Source organism: Ixodes scapularis, unplaced genomic scaffold (genome assembly GCF_016920785.2).
Source record: "Ixodes scapularis isolate PalLabHiFi unplaced genomic scaffold, ASM1692078v2 PGA_scaffold12__126_contigs__length_90152505, whole genome shotgun sequence".
Lineage (NCBI taxonomy): Eukaryota > Metazoa > Arthropoda > Arachnida > Ixodida > Ixodidae > Ixodes > Ixodes scapularis.
In genome coordinates, this window is record NW_024609838.1 from 22,062,276 (window position 1) to 22,074,592 (window position 12,317).

Genomic DNA, 12,317 nt, shown 5'->3' on the forward strand with positions numbered 1-12,317 from the left:
ACCTGGTGTTAAAGTATTAGACTTCCTTCCAAAGCGACAAACATGCAAAAAAAAAAAAAACATTTAGTTTACAAAGGCACACTGCGCTGTGATTATGTAAATTATTGGTATGGCGTATATAAAGTTTCCAACAAAATGTAATTCGGTGATTTAAAACTTGTGCCGTCGATTGTAGTGCGGCCTGGAATACTCAGTAGCTGAGTGCGGTCATGCATTTTGGCCCCTCTGCGAACGTGCTCGAGGGGGGCACTCTGTTGAAAGCGGGTGCGTAGGGTCCACCGGAAGGAAGCGGTTGTCGTCCCAGCACTTCCTTTCGAAACTCCCGACACAACGAGCGCTTCGCCGTCGTCGTCAATGCGTCCATTGTGCCTCGGGTTGGAACCCCGACATGAGACCGCAGCTCCGGGTCTTCGCCTCCCATCTTGGCGGTGTCTCGCCATTCCAGGAATGTGCCCGCTCTTGTGTCAACCGACGACAAGGAAGGAGGGGAGGGTTGGGGGGAGATGGAAAAGGGGGGGGGGGGGGGGGGGGGGTAAAGAGTGCATGCACGTCCGGGCTTTTCATTGTAGGATGTTTCAACACGACGTCAATCCGCCAGTTTGTTATTGGATGCGAAAGACATGAAACAACAACAATGAAAAAAAAAAAATGACGTCCGTGTTTATACTGCGTAAAGCTGATCTGCTCTTTGAAGTGCGCTGATTCCGGTTTACGCTGTAGATAAGAAATTTAGCACGTGCAGTAGCCCCGCTGGGCTGGGGTCTTTATAACGTGCAACACGCAATAGTGATACACGAACGCGCGCCGGTACGATGCTCAGCGGGGAAATGAAACTTATCAGCTTGAGTGCGCCTCGTATTAGATTGTATCAAAGGAATCCTGAAAACACTACAGTCACCGAAAAAAGGAGAACGCTAGGGCGTGTCTTTCGAAGGGCCGGCTTCAAGCATGCGCTACGCGCCTTCGGCAGTGCTTCGGCTTCGCGCGCGGGATCGAGTTGCACGAGACGCCGTAGCGTCTCGTGCAACTCGAAGGTATAGGATGCTCGCGCCGGAGCTGTGATAACCGAAATGCCTCCCAACCGTACTCCCCTTAGCAATAGCGACTTTTAAGGAACCGTATTTTAGAGCTAAGCTTTGCTAGCGGGAGCTCGTTTTTGTTACTTTGAAGAATGGACTGAAACCACGCCTGCTGGGCCCGCTTTCCACAGAGTGCGGTCTACCGATAACACTCTAGTGAGTAGCGCTTTCTGCGGTTGCGAGAAAGCTCGTCGTAACAACGAAATATGCTTCTCTCCCGGCTTCGAGATGTTCCACGTCGTCCAATCGGAAAGCATATCGGCTCGATTTGTTCAGTTTATGCAAGCACTTTGGGGTGCAATACCCTTTATGCGGAGCGCAAGTTCGTCTGCGTTTTACACAGGGGTTACAGTGACGTCAGAACTCCGAGTTCTGATTGGCTCTCACTTAAAGAATAGCGGGTAGACCTCAGGACAGCTGCATTAAGATCTGCTCACGATCCTTCCAGTCAGAGCCGATCAGAGCTCAGCGTTCCGGGGTCACCGCAACCCGTGTGCAGAAAGCAGACGAATTTGAGCTCCGCACTGTCACTGAGAGCTTAAAGGGCAACTCCGGTCGAAAACGAAACCAGGATAACACCTTTTGGCGGGCTAGTTGGTTCATGATTTTAGAAATAAATGAACTGCGCAAAGGACGAGGACGTTGTTTCAACCTGAGGGCACGAGAACACTATCTGTCGATAAAAAACAACACAGGCGGACATCTGTCTGTACATTGTTTGAAATGCGGTTGTCATCCTGATTTGCAAAGGACACGTGTTCTCGCAAGAGCAAATGAGGCAACGGAAAGAAAACTCGTAGAAGCCTACTTCATTAAAAAGAAAGGTCACGACTGCATAAGCATGCAATCTGTTTCACTATCAGACAAGGAATTCTCTTTTTTGGACGGTCATGTTTAAACCTTATTTAACCGCAAACTGATTGCTGCTGTCATATATACTGTTGTGTCTGCGCCAAATAAACAGTTGGAAGTCTGCGCTCTGTGTGTCGTACTCGTTTCTACCTCTGTCCTCGTCCTTTGCGCAGTTCATTTATTTCTGAAACCAGGATAAATGACTGCTACGGCTTTAGTGACACGAAGTACGATCGCAGCCGAAATATTATATCAAAATGAAGCCGCATACTCCACTAAATCCGATTTTAAAGATGCGACCAGCTCAACGAGGTAGAGGGGCTTAGAGCGACAAACTGGCATCCCGTTCACCGGCAAAAGTGCCCCCCCCCCCCCCCTTTTTTTTTTTTTTTTTGACTGCTGCCATGTTGTAGAATTTTTATCACTAGACAAGTGACCGTACCAAATCCTGAGGCTTTTACGCGCAACGGAGCCGAGATTTTGTATTGCGATCGCTGTAGAAAGCAGGATAAACTATTTTCCAATACTTTTAGCCCAAGAGATCAGTGTCTAGCTCCGATGAAAACCCAAAATACAGCACCTCGGCTGAGGGCATCTAGCAGAGCCATTGCTAAGCTGCCCGAGTTTTTGTCGTAAAAGTACAGGATAGAACGAGCTCCGGCTAGCAAACAAACGTAACATAACTTATCTCGTCGGTACTGTTATTAAAGATCAATAAGCAATTATTTGTGCACGGTGTCTTCATTAAAATCTAGACGTAAAACTATAAGGTCACGTGTCTAGTGGTCAAAAATGTGCAACACGGCGGCGGCCGGGTGGGGGTCACTTTCAGCTGCCAGTTTATCGCCCTAAGCCCCTCTACCTCGTTGGAGCAGGTGCTCTTTATCGGGCGGAAAACGCGTTAGCTTTTAGTCAAGGAACACCGACGGAGCAGCATCGTGGCGTCACACCGCAGTGCAGTGACGATTGATTGGTTGTACCCAACGTTACTAGATTACCTCAGTTGTGGAACTCCCGCAGAAGATTACCTCAGTTGTGGAACTCCCGCAGTCACTCCAGTCCGCCTCTGCGCCCCCGTATCTCGCCAGGAGGGCACGAGCCCCGATGCCCCCTCCCCTCCCCCCCCCCCTTCCCCCCCGTAGTCTACGAGTATGGCTGGTGAGAATAGGGAAATCGACCCTTTTCAAGAGTGCACGCCATTTATACTCGTGTCTACCTCAAGAATCGTCGTAAAAGAAGTCTGGCCTCTCGAGGCACGTTACTAATTTCCTCCTTCATCGGATGAATTAAAATATATGTATGTACATCTTAGAATAGATTCAATCATTTATTCATTTTCAGTACCCACGAACTCCCTGACGTATCCTTGGTGGTGCACTTTCCGTCTCCTCTTGAACTATTTTAAAACCAGCACAAACGCGAAGACAAAAAATAAAAGCCGTATACAACTCCCTGTGACACCGAATTAGAGCGCAGCTCGTGAGGAGGAGGAGGGAAGGGTTCTGAGGGGAAGGTATACCCCTCCTTCCTCCTCCTCACCTCCTCATCCTGTCTGCTACTCCTCCTTCCGAGCGGCGTCGCCATCACCTCACGAGGATCACGTGACCTCACGGGGGTCACGCACGTCACCGGGGTCAAGTGACCTCACGGGGGTCACGTGTTCCCTGTGAGGTCACGTGACGATGACGATGACGTCATCACGATCACGTCATCAGTGAAGTAATATTGATGACGTCATCGTCACTGATGACGTCATCAGTGATGTCATCAGTGACGTCACGCGTCCCATAATGCACCGCGCGATTACGCCGACGGTGACGGCTACGCTGCTTAAGCCAGAAACGTTCGCCTAAGAGCTGCGCTCTAAAACAAGTGAATACAAAGTACTCGAGGTAATACACTGTCGAAAGCAACGCATGTCATAAAAAAAATGTCTGGTGTTGTACTCGCAGCGATCCATTTAATATGGTTATATCATACATGTCAGTTGTAAGCGAGTCATGGGGAACTGCGTGATGCGAATGGGTTGATTGATTGAACATGTTTTATTTATAAAAAACAAGTAAAGCGCGTACGACTTTCTCCGATCAATTATCCACTACATCGGAGAGATAAGGGGGTAGGGGGAATGGGGTGTCGACAGGTAGGGGGTATGCGAATGGGAAAGGCGAGGCAAGGAACACAGTCTATGTAGACGAGGAACACGTGAGTGTTCCTCGAATGTAGGTGCTCTGCTACAGCAGCAGAGCAGCAAAGCTGAATCGATACCTTCGTTCATCACCTCATCCAGGAACATCAAATCTCGCACTGTTTCCCTGTTCAGCAACACATCGAACTTTGCATTATTTTACCCAGACGTAAAGGTTTCAAACGACAAAAAGCATCGGGTTTTTTTTTTTTTTTTTCCTTTGAAAATCAAATTTCGCAAGAAGTGCTTCGCACGAATTACGGCGCGAAACTTCCTTCTTCTTCTTCAAGTGACAAAGGTACTGCGCGAACTATACAAATGCGGTAATGTTGAAGCAACGCGTTCTGATCATCTATTGGACACGAAGTTTGCGTAAGCTTTCGGCGAGGACTCGGCACCAATCACGGGCATCCTGCCCGGAAAATATGGCGTCCGCAGTTATCTCTCGTTGAGCGCTTATCAAAAGAGGTTATTACAGGATTCTGGCGAATCTGTGAACGGTCTTCGGAATCCCCAAAAGCAGCGTCGATCGCCTCGTTCCTGGGAACTGTCGGTCGTCCCCCATTATGGCTTCGTTTGCAGACGCACCCCCGAGCCGACAGCGCCTATTATCTCGCAAATTAAAGGTACCGCGCCGCCGCCGCTGCACGCCTTAGCGACGAGTTGGGCGAACAATTAAGCGCGGAAAATGGGATTCGTCGTCGAGGGAGTTCTTTGAAAAAGTCCAGGTAACCGGGAAAGGCCGGACAAAGGATACGCGTAATTTTGTACGTATTTTTTTTTTTTTCTCATTTGTCGAGTTCCTTAGTTCTTTTGTTCGCTTTTTGGTGGGCGATTGCCTTGTTGTATTTTCTCAGGTTTGATAATAGCATGCATGTTATGTGCCGTCACTGCGGCTGAATGGGTGGCAGGGCCCCGTCGGTTGTTAAATCTGCCTCTCGTTTCGTCACCCGAGACAATGATTGTAAACAGAATTGTTTTTAAATAAATGCAAACGAAATGAATTCTGAAATAATGGGCGTGACGCTCGACCTAAGCGCCTCTTTCGTCCACAATCTTCGTAAAGGAGAAAATGCCAGGGTAGGATTATTAGAAGCAATGACCGAATGCAGTCGGCAGACATTTTCTGAGGTGTGTCCGTGGATATTTCGGCCATCGTATCCGCGGAGATTAGTGTGTTAGCGCACAGCAGCCTGGAGCGCGTGGAGAAAGATCTCCAGCTAAAGAACCCAGGGATCATGGAATTAACCCCCACCCCTGCCCCGTTTCGATCTAGATGAGCATCGCTTACCGGCGTGCGTTCGTGTATCCCTACTGCGTGGTACACGTTAAAGATGTCAGGCTAGCGGTTTGTGCTACTCTGGCTAAATTGCTTATCTACAGCTGAGATTCCAGACGCCTATTAAAGGGCCCCTGAAAAAAAAAAGTTTTTCTTTTTTTTTTAAACAGTCTGACACGGGTGTCCAAAAAATTATTTTATGCGAAAAAAAAATTAGAGCAATATTGACGGCGCGAGACGCGATTTGTACAGTCGTACAAGTTAGTGCCACCATGTGCTAACTTGTACAAACATTAACTTGAACACGATTGTGTTCTATCTTGTACTAACTTGCACTCACATGAGCTGTAGAACTAAACTTGTACACATCTGTCCTTTCTTTCTTCGAGTACAAGTTTAGTTCTATAGTTCAAGCTGATCTTTTTATAACTCTGTATCAACAAGCTAAACTCTTAACCGTTACTTTAGGGTTTAGAAAATGAAAAAAAACAACGCTTCCATTTTTTCAGCAACGCATTTCCTTCTGCTCGCGTTTATTCAGCTTCCTATAAACCTTGCTGGATAACTATTTGGCCTAAATATTGGACAAATGCCCCCCCCCCCCCCCCATAGAAAGCATAAAATAATAAGAAAACGGTATATTACTACAAAAAAATATTTTTATGAGTTATTTTTACGGGAAAAGTTTGATTTAAAACACCATAGCCAAAGGTGGTCTTATTCAAATCATGATTTATATAATTTATTTTTATTCTCCACCCTGGCCGTGAGGCAAGGTGATTTACACCCTCCAGAGTGTAAATCCCCCTTTCAGGTGCACCTTCGTACACCCTGAAGTGTGTAAATAACTCTTTACACGTCACATTTTTCATTCTTAAGGGTGTAGTTTTGTTCACCCTGAAGAGTGTAAGCCACCTTTTACACCTTACGCTTTACACTCTTAATTAAGGCTTTAAATGTTTTTGTGTGCGGCCGTAGCATATTTAGTGTCTCGGAAAGTGCCTGCTAACGAACAAAAAGGAAAGCGAGCGTCCTCAATTGAAGCAGCGTGGTAAGAAACAAGCCAAGATGTGAATAAAACACCAAGCATAATTAAAAATTACAAAAGACCTTATAAATGAGACTTCCAATTTTCCCCCATAACTATTGAAATTAGGGTGACCTTCTTTTCTTTTCGCGGACAATACCTCCGACGAAGGCAAAGAATACGTCTTTTTATGCAGGTTATTCCTACGGCTTTCAACTTTAGATTCATCCGTTCAATCTCTTTCTCCCCTTGTATATATATATATATAAATAAAGTTTAACTTCGAAATTAGTTTTTGAGCCCTCTTAATAGACTTGGTTCGCCGTCGTACGCTTCATAAGTCTTAAATTCTCGTTGTAAAACGTTTTTGCTAATTATTTTTATTTTCTTTTAAATCTCGTCCCATGTTTAAGACCATGGTGCGTGCCCTTTTTGTCCCTCCATAAATTACGCTCACGGCACCGTTGAGTGCAAGAATAGAGAGCCTGCCAGAATTTCAGATAAGAAAAATAGATTTACGTTAAAATTGAAATGAGAAAACCTACTCTCCAAAGTGAATAATAAAAGCTCCAGTTTGCTCGCCGAAGGAAGGTTGAACAAGTAAAGCGAGGGTGGCATAACCTTCGCTCAACAGAAAGCAAAACAAAAATGAAGCCCTATATACCCAGACACGTTTAGTTTAAAGCGTAATTTAAGCGCCGAGATTTCACGCTGCCGTGTAGGCGTTAACGAAATAAAAGAATTATTTCAGAAGCTAAGCTAGAAAGGCGAAAAAAAGTTTTTATGTGAATTACGAAAAGAGGGAAATTTAATTTTCGAAAATCTAGAGTCCCCTCCCTTCGTATTTTGGTCTCAAGAGATTGCAGCAAGCAAAAGTCATTCGCTGCTCAATTTTTTTTTATATATCGTTATTTTAGGTAATATAAGTACCACAATTAAAGTTGTTAATCCCATTTGAAAAAGAACCAATTACTGTCCCTTACTTTCAAAACAAAATGAAAAGCGCCTTGAGAAAAAAAAATCACAGTTGCAGGCAACGTAAGAAACACAGGAGGTGGTTTATTATATTCACGCTTCTTGCTTCATGATTGGCTCTTTGGAGCTCTTATCTATCGATGCAGCCATCTGATTGGCTGTGCTGCGCAGCCGATCAGATCGCTGCATCAGTAGATGAGGGTCTCGGGAGTCACCTTGCTCCGCGTTTCTTAAGTTTCCAGTCGCCATAGACACACTTCACATCCCTGACGTCATGATACTGCGGTGGCGCTGCTGTCTGCACTGCGCATGCGCAAATGCTTTGCCTCGGGAGGAATCTGGTTTGCGGCACACGCGGGTGAAAACGCAGGCTTGTTGACAAAAGTTTTTGGCTTGATAGCAAATAGTACCGCGAGTATAATCTCGATAGGATTCAACCTTTCAAATATAAAAAATACGTAAAAAGTATTTTTTTTAATGTATTTTGACAGCGTTATGGAGTTTCTGTCGCAAAAAATCCGACGTCGGCGTAGGTGACAGCGTCGGCATAGGCGTCGGCGGGACCGGAAAATCCTGATTGGTCGATAGGGTTATGACGTCACAGCCACGTGTGACGGCACACGCATCACGTGGCTGTTGTGACGTCATGTGACACGTGACGCTATCAACTAGGCCACGCACACACGCTCGCGGGTTTATATGAGAAGGCTTTGCGAACTGGGCCCGATAACGCTATCGAGTCTGAACGAGTGCGACAAAACCGGTTTTTACCGCGTTTTCTTGGAGCCGACGGAGCTGTTTCCATAGCAACCATGGCACTCGGTCAGACCCAACGCAAACGGGTGAAACGCCTTTTATTTTATTTTTTTACGGAAACGAACTATACACCAACTCATGTTTACAGACAAACCGGAGCGCCCGGAGCGCCCCTAGCGGACGCCACCGGCGCCGCGCATGCGCGATGGGGGTGTGGGCAAGAAGCTCGCCGTCGCCCATAAACAAACCATTGAAATGCGATGTCGTCGGCGTCAGTGTGAGTCCTCGCGCTCTTTTTGGCGTTGGAATTGTTGATTCTACGTCCTCCTAACGATGTCTGACTACTTGAGCGGCGTCAGCGAAATTACCGAGGCTCGTTACACCGCAAAACTTCGCGTGAATCATCTGACATGCGGCGATTCATTCCGCGTGGACGCCGCAGAATGGACGCTAAAGCCTGATTCACATGATGAGATTTCGCTCGCGATTTTCAGTAGCGACGCGCGTCGCTCGGACTGCAAAAGCGTGAACCGTAGCTGAGGTGTCGACGTCGATACTGAAAATCGCAAGCAGAATCTAACCAAGTGAAGCAGGCATAACGAGTCGGTGATGGCCATTGGTAACAATAATCAACACCTCCTTGTATCTACTGTTTACGTCCAGCCTGCTTACCAACCTTCAAACCTAAGTCTTTTGAGGCCTGCACTTACTTCTTATCGCAAGTATCGGGCCCACGTTTGGTCTACGGGCTGGTGTCCTCTAAAAGAGCAGACAACAAGCAGAAACGTTTGAAAGAACAGAAGACTCACTGAACGTAATCCGCAGGTAGTCCGTACAACTTGACAGTTTTCCGGCGTTCATTTTGGAACAAAACAAATAAATTTGATGACCAGAAGTATCCGTGAATTCAACCCAAAATGCTCCCCGCCCAAGCAGTCGTGGTCCGACGGCGTTTGGTTTTCCCGTTTCGCAGCACTAATCCACGTTCTCGGACGAACAGAGCGCATGAAAACTGACCTTGAAATCTTTCTCGACACTTTTGGTACAGCCCCAGTCGCAGCATTTTGACAAGAAGGCAGGTTTTTGTCTGGTTCCTTTCAAAACAACGCAGGGATACACGTCTCACATGGGCATTTCCGCCCACAGCCCCGGACCGGAAGTGCGTCCGAGGTGCCGCCACCGCGGCGTGACGTAAAAGAGATGAGTTCGTGGACACAGGGTCGAGATGGTTCGCGCATGATGTTAGATGGCTTGTTCATAATCCCGCCTTGTTTTCAATTTGTATCCCGCATTCGGCCAGCGTTGGCAGTATTGTGCTGAGGGCTCACCACACTAGCGGCAACGGCGCTGCCGGTGGGCGCCGCAGGGCGGCACCGACCTCCGGCGTCTCAACGCGAGTGTAGCCACGCAGGCCTCCGCCTTTCCGGGGTTAGAGTCACGTGACGGCACTGGATCTCGTTGCGCGTACGCCTCCGTCAGGTTTCCCTCGCTTTCGTCGTCTGCCTTTCGTTAGGCTCTTCCGTCCCGGCTCATAGCTTCCGCATAAATCAGCGTCGAAACCGCATTCGCTGCCTATGCGTGGCGGGTGTCGATGATGACCTGGTGATCAGCTTGAATGGAATCATCCTAGCCTGCCCGTTGATCTTGCGACGTCGCCGCTTTTTGAATAGAAGGGTTCTGGTTCCGCCCGAGTTGGCGGTACTGAACTACCGAGGGGCAGGGCAGCGATTTGCTACCCCTGCTCTGCGCCAGAGATGAAGGCTACTTTCGAGAATAAGTAATAGAACTAGCGGCGACAAGTGTCCTCACCATTTAAACTATCGCATAGGTTCGGAGCACCACTCCGTTGGGAAAGGCATTGGGGGAAATAGGGATCGCCAGCGAAATCTCGCTACGCTGCTTTACAACGTGAAAAACGCGCGGCGAAGCGGCTTGCGCGTTGTCATGACATCAAAATGTCACTACCTACGCCGCCTCCCATTGGCTCCTTTCTTCTGCGGCAAGAAACGGCGAGCCCCCACCCGCGCGCGGGCCGGTTGCTCGGACGGTGCCGGTCGGCAAGCCGCTGAGGGCGAAAACTGGTTGCCCGCGGCAGCCCGCGGCAGCCGACGGCGCGCGGCAAGCCTCCGCGACGCTAGTGTGGCCGGGCCTTTACAGGTCAGGACGGTAACCTGTTAGTTTTGTTTTTCTTTTTTTCAGTTAAGTCGTACTCGTTAGAATGTGAAATAACTAACGAGTAAATTAATTTTGTTATTATTTGCGGTATTGTTCGTGAAATTGTGTGACTCGTGATTCCCTATTTTAATTAAGATCAGTCACGTCTCCTGCCGTTTAAAGCACCAACGCGGTATCGGCACCTCGCTGCATTCTACAAGCGTGATAAACAAAGACCAATAACAATTTTATGAAATCACTCTCGAACAGCTCAGTTTCTGTCATAGTTGGATTCGGTTTCTTATCGGTGTCAAATAATAATAGTGAAATCCAAGCTAACGCGTAAAAGTTACGTCTTGTTAGATCGAGAAAGCAAACTGTAACGATATTTCGCTGCCTTTTCGTGGCGGTAACGAATCTCAGTATTAACGCATCGAGTTTTCAAGAACTAACAAGTAACGCTATTCCGGTACTTACTTTCTGTAACGGTCACAAAAACTTCATTTGCCCAAGGATAAACGGAAATGTTTTTAAACGGAACTCTACGACGACTTTACAATAATAGCTCCAGCGCCAATGAAAAAAAAAAATAAAGAAGCAATAGCAAAACAAAAGGAAAGCTCGGAACAGCTTGGCTAAGGTTTATACGCTCTGTATTACATCTCACGTCCGCTTGTGTTCATCACAAGGAAGTTACTGTTCCGCTCACGCTTCTTCTGACTTCGTTTTCGTCCACAGACAGCGAACAAAGAGGTCCTACCACTTAACAAGGGTTGACGGTATGGACTCTCTTAACTTCCGTCGACGACGGATTGTCAGCGCCCACCTCGTGTAGTATATATATATGTTCCGCGCACTCTCGTAGGATAAAAGAAAACCTTACAGCGGTGCGGCCCGTCGGCTGCTTGCGGGCTGGCTCGTTTTATAGCGGCGCGGAGCTCTTTCCTTGGCGTTATCTCGACATGACGGATGAGTCTTCTAAAAATTCGCAACTTGTGGTACCCTCATCTTGCGAGGTAGACTAGGACGACCCGACGGACGCCCCTTCTGCCTGCCTCTGTCCTTAGCCTCGCGAAGAAGAAGGAACATCGTTGAAGAAAGAGTTGCGTGTGCCGTGCCGAAGGAAGTCTGCGAAAGAGAAGATAGAAACAAAAAAGAAACTTGCAGTTTCCGTTGATGTTTCTAGAGAAGACTTGAGTCTGCGGTATCTGCTTTCTCTGGCGTTTCGCCTCTCCGTTTGTTCCGAGTTGTATATACCCCCGTGTTTAAATAGAAGTCTTTCGTAGTTACACGGTTTCGCATCTTAAACGGTGGCCTTTGTTCGCTTTCCGCTGGCTGGAGTTTCGGATTTATTAGTTCATTGTTTTGACGCGTAGCTTCGCCGTGACTCGTGAAAAAAAGCTTGTGGATGCAAGAGGTTGGTCTGCCAATAAAATCGAGATCGCACTGTTTATACATCATGCAAAATCAGTATGTAAATAGATTCGAACGTAAGTCATCGGGAGATCTGTGCTTTGAATGGCGCGTGGCCATGAGTTCAAGGAGAAACTTGGCATGCGGCATTCGAACCGCGGATGTTGCGGTGACTCCTGTTTGGAGTCCATCGTTTGCATTATGTATGAGCATAGTGAACCAGGCTTAAGGCGTGTTGAAACTGGTTTGAACGCTATAGACCATTTTCTTTTGCAAATACCACCAGACAGTTCTTCAGTCTTTGACGACCCAGCGAACTTCCGGTTAATAAAACGAATGAACAATGCCCTCCTTAACACCGCTGCTTGAAAGGTCAATGGAAGATTTGACCACCAACTCTCCAGGTTAATGCCGAGAGAACCAAGAAGCGCAAAATCTGTTCAAAATTTTCGAATATTTTTGTAAACCGACTTGTCTCTTTTAGGACGTTAAATTGCACAGCCCAAGGCCCTCGTTAAATCTGCAACTTTGTTGTCCGTGTAACGTTTATGCTTTCTAACACTAGTGATATAAGCAAGCTCGACAGGCTCGCAA